Source organism: Pipistrellus kuhlii, unplaced genomic scaffold, assembly GCF_014108245.1.
Source record: "Pipistrellus kuhlii isolate mPipKuh1 unplaced genomic scaffold, mPipKuh1.p scaffold_m20_p_2, whole genome shotgun sequence".
Classification (NCBI taxonomy): Eukaryota; Metazoa; Chordata; class Mammalia; order Chiroptera; family Vespertilionidae; genus Pipistrellus; species Pipistrellus kuhlii.
In genome coordinates, this window is record NW_023425515.1 from 179,513,333 (window position 1) to 179,530,859 (window position 17,527).

Consider the following 17,527-nt stretch of genomic DNA (forward strand, 5'->3'; position numbering starts at 1 on the left):
ATCTTTCTATATTACTGGAAGCAATGAATTTCTAGAATATTCATATTGAAGTATACCGTATGTCAGGCAGTAGTGTTATTGGAGAAATGAATGGATGGCCTTTCTCTGTTGCTAGTGAGAGTGGGGTTCTGGGTTATTGGTAGAATAAGAATTTCCGGAGGCCCCCACAGGAGTAGAGATGCATTAGACAGCTTTGTGTGGAATTATATCCTTCAGTTTGCAAAGTTACATTTCCCTTAAACCGGTCCTGAAAGAGGTGCAACTGAGGACTCAGCAGAGCTAGAAGCAAAGCCAGTGTCCAGAGCTGGGTCTGGTGTAGCATCAGATTAGTCGCAGTCCATCAGTCCATTGTGTGGGTGAATGTATGGGAGTGTGCCCTGTGCTATAGGAGAGCCAGGAGCCCAATGCAAAAGTGTGCAAGAGAGAGAGAACTCCTCTGTTTAGGAGGTTAAGTATCACAAATATTCCCTCCCTTGCAATGGCCACGCCTACTCTGGCCAGTGTCCTGTTTCCAGGTGTGACTGACAGACAAGTAGTCATGGTTTTCCCTTTGCTCTTCCTATCCAGTTAATTCATGACTGTGTTTATTACAGTGGTATCCATAGCACCTACAGAAAATATTGTTTCTTATAGAAATGTTCACTTCACAGATTAAAAGAAACAAGAAAAGTTTTGGAGGCTGTGAGTTCTGTGGAGTCTGGATCTTCACATTAGAGAAATCTTACGCTTTGTAACTGTACAAGTTAAAAACAAAAGAGAGGTCCATCCAAGGAGGGTTGGAGGAATGTAGAGGAACTGCTGGATTATTCTATTAAGCTTACTTTGACACATTCAATTCAGGTTAACTCCTTTCTTCTCAATACTTTTTACTGTGGTTTTGGAATTTTTCCTGTGGAACACATCTTCTTATTTTAAAGAAAGCTTGTGGGGAAAAGTTAGTGTTAGTTTTTTATTAAAGATTGGTTTAATAGACAACTTGAAAGGATGATTTTTCAAGAAGTAATATTAAAAACTGTAACAACAATTCTTTAGAGAATCTGTTCTGGATAAAATATTTTTCCTATTAAAAATTTGGTACAGCCTAAGTGTATTTTCAAATATTTTTTTCTCAGTAAATGTTGATAGTGTTCTGTTAACACATTGTGGACAGATCATGAGAATTCTTGCATCATATTATGCAGTGTTTTACAAAATATCATACTCTAAAAAGATATTAGCTTGTAAGAACATATAATAAATAACTCCAAAATGCAATGGGTATTTAATTTTAAAGCGTACATTTAACATTTATATAAAACATTTTTTTGTACTCGTTCAATAGAAATTTATCTGGCCACTGGGTAAAGCTAGCAATAAAACTACTGGTCTACAATGTGTTAAGTATAAAGTTACTATAAATATTCCTACAGCTGACAGTTCCATGATATGTTATCAATCATGCCTCCCAAATAAAGAAGCTAGAAGAATTCATCAACTTTATCAGAGTCAGTTGGCTAAGCTATCTATTTATTTATATGAAGGAGTTGTCCAGCTGGTGATGGTTTTTTTCCTGTCTGCAGAAAGTCCATCAGGGAAGGTATAGTTGATTGCAATATTTTTTGGGCCACAGAAATGTGATTTGTGCTGTTGTCTGAATTATGAGAGCTAAAAGGTTTTCTTAAAGTCATGCTAAAAAAAAAAAGCCTTAAGGGATGTCTGCTGAATGTAGATCTGCTGGATATTTGTGTTTATTTTAGCAGGAATCTAAGTTAATATGTTAGTAGATATGTTAGATGTTTTTAAAAAGGTGGCAAGTAAAAAATGGTTGCCATCAGCTGATGAGATTTTGGTGAATTTCTGAAAGATAAGAAACAGATTGCATCAGGAGAGAAACTAGGAGTAGAAATCACAGCTGAAAGTATATGTAGAATTTTCAGAAGTGTACTAGACCCGTGGTCGGCAAACTGTGGCTTGAGAGCCACATGCAGCTCTTTGGCCCCTTGAGTGTGGCTCTTCCACAAAATACCATGGCCTGGGCGAGTCTATTTTAAAGAAGTGGCATTAGAAGAAGTTCAAGTTTTAAAAATTTGGCTCTCAAATTTTAATTGTTGTACTGTTGATATTTGACTCTGTTGACTAATGAGTTTGCCAACCATTGTACTAGACTTTAAGTAAACAAAAATGAAGAATGGAAGGGTGCCTAGTCATCAAGTTTCCTGACCCTTGCTCTCAGTTTTGATCATCTGGTGTGTGTCCCCTGGATAAAGCCCAGAAAAAAGTTTTCCAAACATTGAACCATCTGCCTGGAGAGGGCATATATTTCCTTATAGTCTATTCTCCCCATAGTATTTAGTGTACGTAAGTCAAATTATGTCCTTCTCTTGCCTAAAGCACCCATTGCCTTCCTAAACTGTTGTATTTTTACCTGCTTTGAGGCTCATTTCCAACCCCTCATTCACTTGCTAACATTAGCCTTTTTACTATTTTCAGACATGCCTCGATGTTATCCTTTCAATTTCTTCACACTTAGTTCCTTCTGAAAGCCCTTCTTCACATCTTCTCTTTTTTTAAAATATATTTTTATTGACTTCAGAGAGAAAGGGAGAGGGAGAGAAAGATAGGAACATCAATGATGAGAGAGACTCACTGATTGGCTGTCTCCTTCAAACCCCATCCTGGGGCTCAAGCACATAATTCAAGTATATACCCTGACCGGAATCGAACCGTGACCTTCTGGTTGATAGGTCGAGGCTCAACCACTGAACCACACTGGCTAGATCTTCATATCTTCTTATAGCTCTTTCTTTTTTATAATTTAGATCTCTGGTGAAATGTTGCCATATCAGGGAAAAATCACCTTATCTAAAATAGCTTTCCTGGTTTGGCTATTGTGGCTCAATGGTTGAGCATCCACCTATGAATCTGGAGGTCACAGTTGGATTCCTGGTCAGGGCACATACCCAGGTTGCAGGCTGGATCCTCATTAGGAGGTGTGTAGTAGGCAGCCAATCACTGAGTATCATCATTGATGTTTCTATTTCTATCCCTTTCTCCTTCTCCCTTCCTCTCTGAAATCAATAAAAATAAAATTTAAAAACCAAATAAAATAGCCTTAGCTGATTTGGCTTAGTGGATAGTGTCAGCCTGCGGACTGAAGGGTCCCAGGTTCGATTCCGGTCAAGAGCATGTACTTTGGTTGGGCACATGCAGGAGGCAACCAATTGATGTGTTTCTCTCTGTCTTCCTCTCTCTCCCACTCTCCTAAAAATTAATGGAAAAATATCCTTGGGTGAGGACTAACCCAATAAAATAAAATAGCTTCCCATAGTCCAGAGGTGTGGAAAGGCTGGCCTGGGCCATATAAGGTGGCCCACAAAATCATTTGGTCTGGCCCTGCCACGGCATTGGGGGTGAATTAATTAAATGTTTGACCAATATAGTAGGCTAATTTCTAAGTTGATAATTTTGTATGGCTCTCGAATGATGTTATAAATATCCAAATGGCCCTTGGCAGAAGAAAGGCTCCCTACTCCTTCTGTAGTTACTCTTTGTTCTTTACTTTGTTTTATTTTTTATGTGGTTAACCATATTTTTCATGGGTTACTTTGTGAAATTATTACCTTATGTATCTGTTTATCTTTCTATTAGATTATAGTTTCCTTGAGACTGGGGACTTTGTTCATTACTAAGTTCCCAGTATCTAATATAGTGCCTGGCATATAGTAGACACTCAGGAAATATTTTATAAATGAATGAGTGAATTTTGACATTAGAGAAAGAAGCAAGAATAGACTGGAGCAATTTTAGACTGGTATTATAAAAGCAGAGGAAGCAAAAAGCAAAGTGAGTTTCTAACTCCAGTGTTTGTTTATAGGATAATACTCTGATAGCTACTCTCTGAAGTCAGAAGCCTGGCATAGAGACCAGATATATCCCTAATAATTTATATGATGTTCAGAACAGGTAGGGATTCATATCCAGAAGTCAGTTAACTGCAGATACTGCCTAACAGCAGAAATCACCCCTTTTCTATAGGCACTGGAAGTGGGTATATATAACTAGAACCTACATATAACAATGGATGAACAAAGATTCTCATCCACTCAGAGGAAAAACTGTTTAATTGAAACTTCCAAAATACAAATATGAACTAATAACCTAGATTAATTAGTCTTTGGAAAGAAAAGTTAATACTATGAGAGATAACAGATGCACCTAAAACTAAGGCAATAGTGAATAGTATAAATTGGAGGAAATTTTAAAAATAGGCATTATCAGTAATTTCAGAAGAAATAAGAAATGTAAATATTGAAATTTTAGAGATAAAAAAGAGACTGAATAGCAAATTAATAAATATGAAGATTGAGCTGAGGGAGTTTCTCAAATCAAATGCAGAGGATGTCAACAATGATGGCAGAGAAAGAACCTCTGAAAACTTTCTCCTAAGAGCAATGAGAATATTTACAAAAAAATAGAACAACTTTTTCCAGACCTTTGAGAATTAACCAAAGGCTGGCAGCAATCTTGGAACAGTTATTCAAGAAAAATGGCTGAATTTCAGCAAAAAGATTATACTTTGTATAATTTTAACTTGCTTTGTTTCTATTCCCCTCTCTCCAGCTCCACAATAGCCTTGAAAAAACCAACTGCCCCCAATCATGGTGAAAACTAGCAGCCTCCAGAAGCCACTGGAAGGGGCAGAACAAGATTGGAACTCCTCCAAAGCCCCATTCCCAGAGAATTGTCATTACTTGACCTGTTTGGTGGTTCCTTGAAAGACATTCACAAGACTGTCTGTATTTGACCTGAAGTGGAGCTCATCCTGTACAAATAGCCTTTCCCCCATCAGGGAATTCACTGGGAACAGTTAGAGGCAGTTGTTGAACATCGTGGCTGCCTGTGATAGTGAATAACAGTTGGGACAAACACCAGTCTAACCAAAAAGCTTAAAAGGAAAAGCTGAGGAATGAGATAGCTATAAGGGGATTTGTGAAGCTCTGATATATTTCTGGGAAATCTAAAAGGTTGTGCATATGCACAGGGCTGTGTGCATGAGAAGGCCCTAAGCTGTCAGTTCTGGTTCATCTTTAGGTTCTGTGCAAGTAGGTAGTGAAGACAGGCAGATTTGTAAATTGACTGGCTGAGTGTTAAATATGTGCCTTGTTATACATACAGAGCCCAGCAGTTTAGACTGGAAGATTTTCTTAGGAAACCTGTCTAATCAATAGCTCATCATTAATACTAATAGCAGAGACTTCAGTGGCCACATGTGACAAAGAATCCAGATTGCAAAATTAGATTATTTCCCTATCTCATTTTTCTTACCACTGCTTAAATAATAAGTTAATGGTCATCTATCTCTTCCCTCTGATTAGAATATCCACACAATGAGAGCAGGGACTTTGTCTTTTTGCACAGGGCTGTATCTCCAGTGCTTAAAATAATGCCTCGTACATAAAGTATTTTTTGAAATAATGAATAAATGAATGACTTAGATATCAACCTCTATTCACTTTGTCTTTTGCCCCTTGAACACACTGTTTTTATTTTCTTTGTATTGTGTATTTTATCTATTCTGTTCCTTTACTATTAATTTTATAGAGTGGATTTCTGTGGAGAGGGAATATTAATGGGTATGTATTGTCAGCTCTCTTGAACCCAATGTTCTGATTCCTAATTTTGATCAATAGGAAAGTGGTTGAGAATAAACTGATTGGGATAAAGTTTGGGAAGTTATGTGGTAGAATTCAGCATTCAAAAGAAGAGAATGAAATAACCACACACTATACAAATAATTTGACAATCTAGGTGAAGTGGCTATTTTATTTTTATTTTTTAGATTTTCAGGTTCTATTCATTACTATCTCTTATTCCCATGACACTATTTTATTAAAGTGAAGCCACACATTTAAAAAATTACTTAGGCCCAGTCATAAGATGGAGAAATTATTTGCTAAAATTTTATTTGGGGAGGTGTGGGTAAATAACTCTTTATAGTTGCTGTGAAGTTTTAAAACATGCATTGATTGATCTAATTAGTTGGTGTTTATTTCTACAGGCACATGTCATACTGAAAAACATTAACAGACTTGATCCCAGAAGAAAGAAATTTAATAGACTGATAACATTGAATAAATTAAAGTTGTCTTAAGGACTGCTCCACAAAAACCTTGAGCAGATATTTTCATAGGTATGCTATTTCAAATACCCAAGGAAGAGATCTTTATGGCTCTTCTAGAGCAGTGATTTTCAGCCTTTTTCATCTCATGCAGTAATTACTAAAATTTTCTGGCATACCAAAAATATTATATATTTTGCCAATCTGACAAAAATAATTTATTTTGTTAAATTAATTTTTTGAGAGAGAGAGAGAGAAATATCGACTTGTTGTTCCACTTATATATACATTCATTGGTTGATTCTTGTATGTTCGCTAACCAGAGATCAAATCCACAACCTTGGTGTATCCAGATGATAACCAACTGAGCTACCAAGCCAGAGCAAAAATATTGTAGGTATAATTTTGATTCATTCACATTGGACAGCTATTATTATATTGACTGTTTTTGTTTTCTCATTTTACAATTTAAGGGAAAAGGGGTCAATGCTCTTTACTAATCAGGTATTACATGTTTTAAAAATTCTTGTGGCACAATGGTTGAGCATGGATAAAAAAAAAGTTTACAATTCTTTTAAATTCTTTAAAGAAAGCTAATAAAATATTGATTTCAAACTTTCTAGACAGGTTGAAACAGGAAAATATGAAAAAAAAATTACAAATGTTAATATAGCTTCAATTCAACAGTACATAAGCAAAATCTTCAGCCCCAGGGTTTCAGCTCTGAAAAAAATGCATATGTGGTTCAATATTAGAAAATCTATATACATGTTCTATTAATAAGTGAGAGAAAATCACATGATCATTTTTTTGATGCCAAAAAAGCATTTGACCTAATTAATATCAATTCCTGATAAGCATTCTCTCTATAATTAAAATTGATTAATTCTTTTTTCACATGATTAAAAAAAATCTTATTTCAAACCAAAACCATTGTCATGCTTAGAGAGTGGTATGCTAGAAGTATTCTCATTAATATAAGGAACAAGAAAAGGATGGCCAACATTTAGCACTGTTACATAATATTATAGTGGAGGTATAAGCCAATATCTGAGATTAATATTGGGGAGAGAGGAAGCAAAATTTTTGTGCAGCAGGGGACAATGTATACCTGAAACTCAAGAATCAACCATTTTACTATTCTCGTTAGAAACAATAAGAGACTTTGGCAACGTGGCTCTAACATGTCAAAACCAAATTATAAGATACCACTACTAGTCTTGCAAGAATATATTTTTATTGCAAGAATATATTTTTCACTTCAGATCTATTCCAGAATGCTTTATATGTCATTTATTCTTCTGGTGAATGAGTTTAATTTGCATATAGTCCTTTTTAAGTTGCAGTCAGGAGATTCCAAAGTTTGAGGCTACTGGCCTCTGTAGATTGGATTCCTTCCTTTTAGACCAACCAGAAAATAATTCAGAAAGCCTCTGGGAAAATTGTTTCAATTAAGAGTCATTAGCAAGAAAAAGAGTAAATTCTTAAGATTTACTTTTCTCATTTACTTTTTTGCTTGAAGTTAGCATTAAGAGCTTTTTTTTTGTTAGCCAAACCTTTATATTTTTACTGTTTTTAATCTATACATTTTAGTGTTAAGTGGAATTTTTCAACACTGACACAAATTTTAGAAATAGCAGCTAAAACACACTAAATTATTATTTCTTTCAGAATATGTCTTTAATATCTGGCATATTCTACCCTGTATTCTATTTTAGTACTTTTCGCCTGGTTTGAGATATTCTGTGAATATTTAGTTTAGAAAGGATTTTAGGGCTTTATTTAATTTACTAAGTCTTTATTGTTCAGATTATTTTAATTATTTCTTCTCCCTCCCACCCCCCCATAGCTCCCCTCCACCAGGTTCCTACTCCATCCTCTGCCCTTAACCACCCCCCACTGCTCTCATCCATAGGTGTACATTTTTTGTCCAGTAACCCCCAAGCCCCTTTCCCCCTAAGAATTATCAATCCGCTCCCATTCTATTGTATATGCCTGATTCTATTATATTCACCAGTTTATTCTCTTCATCAGATTTTTTATTCACTTGATTTTTAGATTCACTTGTTGATAGATATGTATTTGTTGTTCATAATTTTTACCTTTACTTTCTTCTTCTTCTTCCTCTTCTTAAAGAATACCTTTCAGCATTTCATATAATACTGGTTTGGTGGTGATGAACTCCTTTAGTTTTTTCTGTCTGTGAAGCTCTTTATCTGACCTTCCATTCTGAATGATAACTTTACTGGGTAGAGTAATCTTGGTTGTAGGTTCTTGCTATTCATCACTTTGAATATTTCTTGCCACTCCTGTCTGGTCTGCATAGTTTTTGTTGAGAAATCAGCTGACAGTCGTATGGGTGTTACCTTGTAGGTAATTAACTGTTTTTCTCTTGCTGCTTTTAATATTCTCTCTTTATCTTTTGCCATTTAATTATGACGTGTCTTGGTGTGGTTCTCTTTGGATTCCTTTTGTTTGGGGTTCTGTGCACTTCCTGGACTTGTAAGTCTATTTCTTTCAGTCATTATTTCTTCAAATAGGTTTTCAGTATCTTGCTCTCTCTCTTCTTCTGGCACCCCCATAATTCTGATGTTGGTATGCTTGAAGTCGTCCCAGAGGCTCCTTACACTATCTTCAACTTTTTGAATTATTTTTTTCTTTTCTTTTTGCTTTCCTGATTGAGTGTTTTTTGCTTCTTTTTATTTCAAATCTTTGACTTAATTCTTGCATTCCTCTAGTCTGCTGTTGGGTCTCTGTACAATATTTTTTGTTTCAGTCAGTGTATGCTTAATTTCTAGTTGGTCCTTTTTCATATCCTCGAGGGTCTCGTTAAACTTATCTGCCTTTTCTAGGAAATTCTTAAAAAACCTTATAACTGTGATTTTTAACTCTATCGCCAGTCGTTTGTTTTCCTCCATTTCTTTCGTTTATGATCTGTTTCCTTGTCTTTCATTTTCGCTGCTGCCCTGAGTTGGTAGGGTGGCTTTGTTGCTAGGTGTCCTATATGGCCCAGTGGCTCAGCCTCCCCAGTCACCTGAGGTGGACACTCTTGGTGCACCCCTTTGTGGACTGTATATACAGCCTTGTAGTTAAGTCTTGATTATTGTTGGTGTCACTGGGAGGAATTAACCCCCAGGCCAATTGGCTGTGAGGACCCACTGTGTCTATAACGGAAGAATTGCTGTGCTGGAGACACACTTATGGGCAGAACTTGCTTCGGTGGGGCTTTGGTGCTCACTGAGCCTGCCTCTAGAACACATGTGTCAAACACAAGGCCCGAGGGCCAAATCCGTCCCACCAGGCCTTGCAATGTGGCCCGCACCGCGCTGTCATCACTGCACTCCGCTGCGTTTCCATCACAATAACAGTTTATGACTGTTCAGTAAACCATTCGGTCCGCGATTTAGGCTGGATTTTAGATTTTGGCCCCTTCTCTGATTGAGTTCGACACCCCTACTCTAGAATGTGTCCCTTATGAAAACAGTTGAAATCTGGTGTCATCTTATACAAACCACTAAATACACAAGTTTCTAGATTTCTAATGGGGTGCAGGTCAGCTACTGTCTGAAGCCACCCTGTAGGAGCTATGGCGAAAACAATGGTTTTCTTCTCTTTTCTTGGGGTTTGCAGGTTTTGGAGCTATCTGACCGGAGCTGCAGTTTGTTTGGTTAAGCTGCAGTAGGGCAGGCCATTTATATGCAAAAGCCACTGCGTGGAGCTTGGGTGGGATTGTAGATTGTGCAGGGCGGAGTCTCAGGACGGCACTAGACTAGGACATGACAAACAGCACAATGGCTGCCAGTCAGCCTTCTTTGCTTTTCCAAGTCTCTGAGTCCTGCACCCTGCACACCTCTGCAAGAAAGTCACCCTCACTTTCCGATCTGATGGCCAACAGTCCAGTTTCTCCTCGTAGGAGTTTGGGTCCCCAGCAACTCCCCAGAAACTGGATTTCAGAGTAATCAGGAGCTTTTCTCCCTTCGGGTTACAAAGCAGCACATCCAATCGCCTGCCACCAGCCTGATTCATGTGCCTCCGTACCTCAGCTTTTTAGCGCTTGTGCATGTCTCAATGTTCTTTTCTCTTTCCTTCTAGTTGTAGAACTTCCACTCAACCAGCTTTCCCGTGGTTCTGGGTGACAGATGTTTTGTGTTTTAGTTGGAGTTTTGAAATCGCTGTGCCAGGTAGCAGTTTAGGTGTTTACCTATGCTACCATCTTGGTTTCTTCCTTAGGGCTCTTTTAAAACACACAAAAAGGAAAGCCCTAAAGAAAGAAATACCCATAAAAAAGCTGTTTGCTGAATTAGAAAAGTCACATTTTTCTAATAACAAAAATTTCTGATGATCTACGTCCATTCTATGATCTGTTTATAATGTTCTTGATAAAGTGCTTAACACAGTAATTTTAAATGAAAAATTTTTAAATGAAGTGTTTAGTAAATGCTTTAATGGAGAAGCATAATATTCTATAGATATCAAAAATGGCTTCATGAAAGAAATAAAAAATAAATACTTTACTCAAAATAGAAAAATATGAGTCTTGAGGCATAGTTTGCCTAAGATTGTTAGTTAAGATCAACTGGAAAAGAGGACTTGTGTATCTTTCAGGTTTAACTCCATTATGCAGTCTTTTTTTTCTTCCCCTAAGCAAAACCATAAATAGTATAGTGGTTGTATTCTGATTTTTTTTTAAATATATATTTTTATTGATTTTGTACAGAGAGGAAGGGAGAGAGATACAGAGTTATTGTACAGTAGAAACATCGATGAGAGAGTCATCGATCAGCTGCCTCTTGCGCACCCCCTACTGGGGATATGCCCGCAACCAAGGTACATGCCCTTGACCGGAATCGAACCCGAGACCCTTCAGTCCATTGAGCCAAACCGGTTTCGGCTGTATTCTGATTTTAAGTGCTATTTTACAAATATTAGTACAGATGCTCCTCAACTTGCAATGCAGTCGCAATAAACCCATCATAAGTTGAAAATGTAATAAATATTTTCTTATAATATCATAAGTAAAAAATCTACTTAATATACCTACCTGTAACATCATAGTTAAGATGTGTTGAGAACACAATATCAAAAACACAGGCAACACACTGTTCTGTAGAGTATTGGTTCTTTACCCTCGTGATTGTGTGCCTGATTGGGAGCTACTGCTACCCAGTCTCAAAGAGAGTTTTGTACCACATATTACCAGCCTGAAAGAAGATCAGAATTCAAAGTACCATTTCTACCGAATGTGTATTGCTTTCGCACATCAGTAAGGCTTCTCACTCTCAGTGAAATACCTGGGACTGCCATTGTTATTACTGTGTTAGCTGGGAATTTCTTCCACTATAAATTTAGGGTTTGCCTCAGAGCAAAAGTATGAGAATGCTAACTTTGTAGTTATATGACAGTTCTGTTAGGCAAACTGTCCAATTACTTTGAAAGTGTTTTATTTTTACCCTATTAATGTGTGGAAGCATTTTTGCTGCTGTATGTATAATTATATTTTGTCTTGTGTGTTTTTCTTCATTTCTCTCCTTTGTTTTCAGCCTTTTCATTTCTTCAGTAGCCAGATAACCAACAAACCAAAGCAGAGAGGTAATAGCAAAACGAATCAAAAACAAAATAAACTTCTATATTATTTGTATTAATTTCCTGTGACTGCCATAATAAATTACCACAAATTTGGAGGCTTAAAACATCAGAATTTTATTATTCTCTCGCAGTTGTGGAGGCCAGAAGTCAGAAATCAAAGTGTTGGCAAAGCTGTACTTTTTTTTTTATAGCTTCTAAGGGGAGAATCTATTCCTTGTTTCTTCCAGCTTCTGGTGACTGCTGGCAGTCTGGCCATATCCTCCAACCTCTGTCTCCATCTTTGTATCACCTTCTCTCTGTATGTGTTAGTTGATTTTCCCTCCACCTTTCTCTTATAAGGACGTGAGGTGGCACTTACAACACCTAGGATAATCTCATCTCAAAATCCTTAATTTAATCCTGCAAAGACTCTTTTTCTAAATAAAGTAACAATCAACAGTTCTGGGAATTAGGATGTGAATCCCTTTCTTTTTAATTTAAAACTTTATCCTACCATATTGCTAGTTATAAAATAGTTATGTCAATGTAAAGTATAGCTTAAAAATATATGTAGGCAATAATATTGTAATAACTGTATGATGCCAGTTGAATACTGGAAATATCAGAGGGAATAGTTTATAAAGTATATGATTGTCTAATCACTATGCTGCACATCTAAAACTAATACAACATAATATTGAATGTAAACTAATTGTAAAATTTTAAAACTAAACAAAAACCTTTAGCCTTTACTAATTGAGGGAAAAAAATAAAGGCTTCTAACCTCTAAGTAAGTAGTATCAGTGCTGTGATCCCTTATTATAAATATTATAAATATAATATTAAAATTTGAAATAAAAGTTTATCATTTCTTGCTTTTTGGGGGATAATACAAACTTCAAAATGATGTTTTTCAAATCAGTTAACAAAACCTTGTAAAGAATTAAATTTGTGCTGGACAAAAATCATACCCCTATGGATGAGAACAGCGGGGGAGATGGGAGTGAGGTAAGGGCAGATGGTGGGGTGGGAACCAGGTGGAGGGGAGCTATGGGGGGAAAAGGAGAAACAATTGTAATAATCTGAACAATAAAGATTTATTAAATTTTAAAAATAAAAGAATTAAATTTGTGATTTAAGGCATCCTTGATGAGAAATGAGAAAAGTGAAGATTTTAATTTTTTGTGTCTCTAAATATATTGAAGATTCTTTTTAAAAAATATATATTTTATTGATTTTTTTACAGGGAGGAAGGGGGAGGGATAGAGAGTTAGAAACATCAGATGAGAGAGAAACATCGATCAGCTTTCTCCTGCACACCCCCTTACAAGGGATATGCCCGCAACCAAGGTACATGCCCTTGACCGGAATCTAATCTGGGACCCTGAGTCTGCAGGCCGACGCTCTTTCCACTGAGCCAAACAGGTTAGGGCTACATTAAAGATTCTTTCTAAACTAGTTTAAGTAAATATTTAGAGGAATCAAGAGCTTGGAATTGTGTTTGATTGATTGAATATTTATTGAATGCCCGCCATGTGCTATCAGATACTAAAAAGAAGAGGGTGGGCTCTGCCATTGTGCAATTTAGGATCAATATTCCACAGAATCTTAGAAATAAGAGAAAATTAATTTTAGCAGAATCAGCTGCTAGATATAGAGACCACAGTAAAGGGCAGAGGAGTAACTCGTTTTGAAAAATTCTTAATTATTAACTAGTAATGAAACAGGAAAGTATTTCTCTAATAACTTTGAGGTTTTAGTAGGTTGGGAGATACTTTGTTTTTCTAAAATATGCTTTTATCTCTGACTAGACATGGTAAAAATTTATTTTTATATATTTTGTGATTAAAATGACCTGTTTCATTAACAGTAAGTGAAAGCCTGTACATTAGAAATTAAAGACTTATGGTGGTAAAGAGAAGCAAATTATTTTTGCTAGACTGTACAGGAAGTTAAAAAGGAGCATAAAAATCTTATTTCAGGATTTTTAGGAAGTCTTAAAGTGCTAGATAGCACATTTAAAAAGAAATTTTAAAAACAAGTTACTATGCCACAAAGTCAAAGTAATAGAATAGTCGAAGAATTAATGAAGGAGGGGGGATAAATAGCCCAAGGTAACATTAGGAATGCTTTTTTTTTTTTTTTTTTTTTTGTAAACTAGAATGTTTAATTTTAAGAGAACCCTCTTCCAACAGAATCATTCAATTCTCCTAAAAAATGGTGGCATTCTTTTAAACTTTTCTTCTTTCAGAAGCAGCAGTTATATTGAGTTAATCTTAAAAATGTGAACCCCCTACTTTTATTTTTCTGCATAGGACCATGAGAATGGATTAGGTTATCTTTCATATTTCCAAGCAAAATTCAGACTCCAAAAAACAGCCCCTTGAGATTAAACAAACAAGCAGAGAGCATTGCATTACCCCAGTAAAGCTGTAGGTTTCATCACATGCACCACCAAATCTCCTGGCTAGTTTTGCACTCTTTCACAGAATTTTACACCTATGATACTAAACACTGACATAGAAAACTCCCAAATAAGATAAAGCAGCCATTTTCAATCAGTATACTGTAGACCACTGTTGGGACACAATTTTTTAAAACCTGCAATACCTGACTAGTCAGGGGCACTGACCTCTAGCCCCATTATATTGTCAAATTAAAAAAGAATGGATCAAAATACCTATTTTTGGTCAGATTGGCAAAACAGTACTTTTTGGTGTGCTGCAGAATTTTAGTAATTTATGTGTGCCACGAGATGAAAAAGGTTGAAAATCACTAACATAAAGCCAAGACAAAAGTGTGTATCTTGAGTTACAGTCTTCAAACATTATTGCACTTTAACTTTTATAATGTGTCAATGCATTCATGGGACAATCTGCAGACTAGTTTTAACAAATTAAAGAACACTTTAAGCAGACATGACTCTCCTAAATTGTTTATTAGGTAAGACTTTTACAAACATTATATTAGCGGTAAGGGTGCAGCTGGAGAGTATTGCGCCTTCTCCAATAGTGGGGCGGAACTTCTGGTCCTTCCTGAGGCCAGGGCTCTTGCGGCCGCAGATGTCAGCCCTCGCGTCTCCTGTGTTTGTGGACTGGTTTGGTGATCCATTGTTTATCAGGATTTCTTCTGATAGCTTTATGGGATGGATCAATGAGGATAACCTCAAAGAATTTGTATGTGGAATCTTCACCAATCTGGTAAGAATTCAGGACTCTCGGAGCCCCCCAGTAGCGTCCAACTCGCTCTTCCGCAACAGAATGAAGACTTTCAGCAAACTTTAGCCGGTTAACACCATAATGGACAGGCTTGCCATACATAGGTCCCACCCTTAGGAACATGGCCCTTGCAGCCAGCACTGCACACTCGAATCTGATATTTGACATTACCTTACTTGGCCTTGTAGTCCAGCCTGCGCGCTTTGTTGGGTCGGGTAGGAGGATGGGGCGGGGGTGGGGGTAGGCCTGTACCACCTGTGCACCCTGAGAAGGAAGCACATTACCGGACTGCTGCTTCCTCCAGAGCTCCTGGATGTGCTTGTAAGCGCCCATCTTGGTTTACCTGGTGGCAGTGGCCAGACGGAAAGGAAGAGCTTTTCTCCAACAATCCTCTTTGGGCTCCTCCTAGGAATGCAGTTTTAAAAGGGAAGGTTTTATGCTCAATTCTACATTAAGACAAGGGGGTTCAGAATCTTGGATTCCACTTCTGGTTCTGCTGCTTACAGATATCATCAGGCAATGCCTTCACATCTTTGGTTTAGTTTATCCAATCTTAACGTAAGGATTACCTCTAAGAACTTAATAATCTATATTCTTTGTAGCATCATTTGTTACAAATTTTCTTCCTTTCACAGAGTGACTATTTTCTGTCCAGAAGAGTAAAATCAAATGCGAAATGTCTTCTGATACCAAATTCTTTTTAACAGTTAGAAGTTGAAAGCTTTTCCTCAGAACCATAAAATGAAGCAACACTGGGTTTGTGTGCAGTGTCTAACTTGACTTCTTATAAAAGAGATGACAGAGCAAGAAAGTCAAATGAGTCTTTCTGAATGTAGTGTCATCATGAACTTCTTTTAAGATTGGGGGGTAAGGGAGGATCTTTACTATTTAAATTGCTTTTCCCTCAAAGTTGAAGTTTTTCCCTGAGGAAAATGGATGAGCTAGAATGTAGAATTTGTGTCTAATTTTTGCTTAATACTTGAACTTTTTTTTTAAGTGAACATATCAAGATTTAATGTCATATAATAAAACAAAATATGATGCTTAGATCTGCAGTTCTCTTGGATCTGCAGTTAGGCTCAACGCATTCAAGCCTAAGTACAATCTTCTTTGTAGTTTTAGCCTTTTTTTGGAAAATGGGCTTAGTCTACCCACCATAGCCCCTTTGCTTCCTGTCACAACGGCGCTTTTCCTGCGCATACAGAGAATCCTTGCCCCTCTTGTCCTGTGTTACTTGGCGGGGTTGATGCCTGCCACACTTCTTACAGAAAGTTCGGCGGGTTTTAGGAACGTTCACCACGTTTGCGAGTGCTATCCGCAGTGAAAGCATACTTGAACATTTTTATAGAAACATTTAAAAAGTGATATACCTAAACATTTTACTACACACACCTTAAGTATCCAGCATTATATTTCTTTGTCTGTGCTTTTGATTCTTAGCAAATTATACTTCAGCCATTAATCTATAATTATTGTAAAATCTTAGGTTTTGTTTTACATTTTAAATGAGCTTATATTGAAATAGGTTATAGTTTTTATCTTAATATAGAATGTTCAATTGTATAATTACAGTTTAAGTAAACCATTCTCCATGTGTTGGTTGTTTCTAATTTTTCATTTCTGTGAAAACAAGCTTTCTCTTTTTAAAATAGAGTTAGATTCTTACTCCTCTATTTTATTTTAGGGGGAAAAGAACAAGAAAAGTTGTTCAGATCATGGGCAATTTTATGACCTCTTTTATACTCTTTAGCCGGAGAACAGTCTGATTTTAAAGCTGTGCCTCAATGTTTCTTCTTAGAGTTCAGATAACCCTAGGTTTTGTTGTTTAGATTTATTTTTTGTAGTTGAATATGTATGAAGTCGTATCTTAAAAATGTTAGAATTTATTTAGTAGGGAGAATCTTTTCCCCCAAGTGCTGATTTGATCTTAAAAACTATTTGTATCTTTTGATGGATATATATGTTAGATATTGTTGCCACTTAATAGATAATCAGTAGGTATTGAATTGGTTTGATATATATTGTAGACATTAAGCTTTATCTATTGTGATTATTGCAGATATTGCTTACATTTATTTACTCTTTTAATTTTAGGTTTATTGTTTTTTCATTGCATGAAAGTATACATTACATAGTCAGAACTGTTGATTAATTGCTTATGCTTCTATTGCACAAAAATTTATCTCTTTCTACAAATGAGATACGTATGCTATTTTATTTTTTTCCAGTTTTTAAATACTACTTGTTTTTCAGATATTGAGAATTAATCATAGTATATGATGTGGATATGTTTTTCTCCACATTGATACTCAGTTTTTTGACAACATTTTTTAAAAATAGATTTTTCTCCACTTATAAGAGCTTTTTAGATTTGATCATTATTTTGGTATGTCTAGTCTCATGTTTTGCTTTGATTTAAAAAAATATGCTTAACAAAAACTATTTTAACCATTTAAAGTATACTATTCAGTGGCATTAAGTGCATTCACAGTGTCAGCTATCACCATTATCCTCCCTTTACTGGATATATTTCTACTTAAACCTGAAACATGATTGTTATTATTCTCAGGTAAATTGTTTAAATCTCTGAATCCCAGTTGCCCTGTCCATAGAATAAGGATGATGCTCATAGATCCCCGTTAGAATA

The 17,527-nt window shown here is 36.2% G+C and overlaps 1 protein-coding gene and 1 pseudogene across 3 annotated transcripts in view; one reads left to right on the top strand and one right to left on the bottom strand.

Moving 5' to 3' along the window:
- The window catches only part of EYA3 (EYA transcriptional coactivator and phosphatase 3), a 95,971-nt gene that overhangs the window by 7,575 nt on the left and 70,869 nt on the right, over positions 1–17,527 (top strand). The window contains exon 1 of one of the 3 annotated variants that reach the window (XM_036448347.2): positions 11,664–11,686. The exons of the other annotated variants lie outside the window; for them this stretch is intronic. The gene's annotated coding sequence lies outside the window, so the exon portion shown is untranslated. Of the gene's footprint in view, positions 1–11,663; positions 11,687–17,527 lie in introns of those variants that run through there. 3 annotated transcript variants of the gene reach the window in all.
- Positions 14,728–15,280, bottom strand: LOC118723145 (annotated as a pseudogene).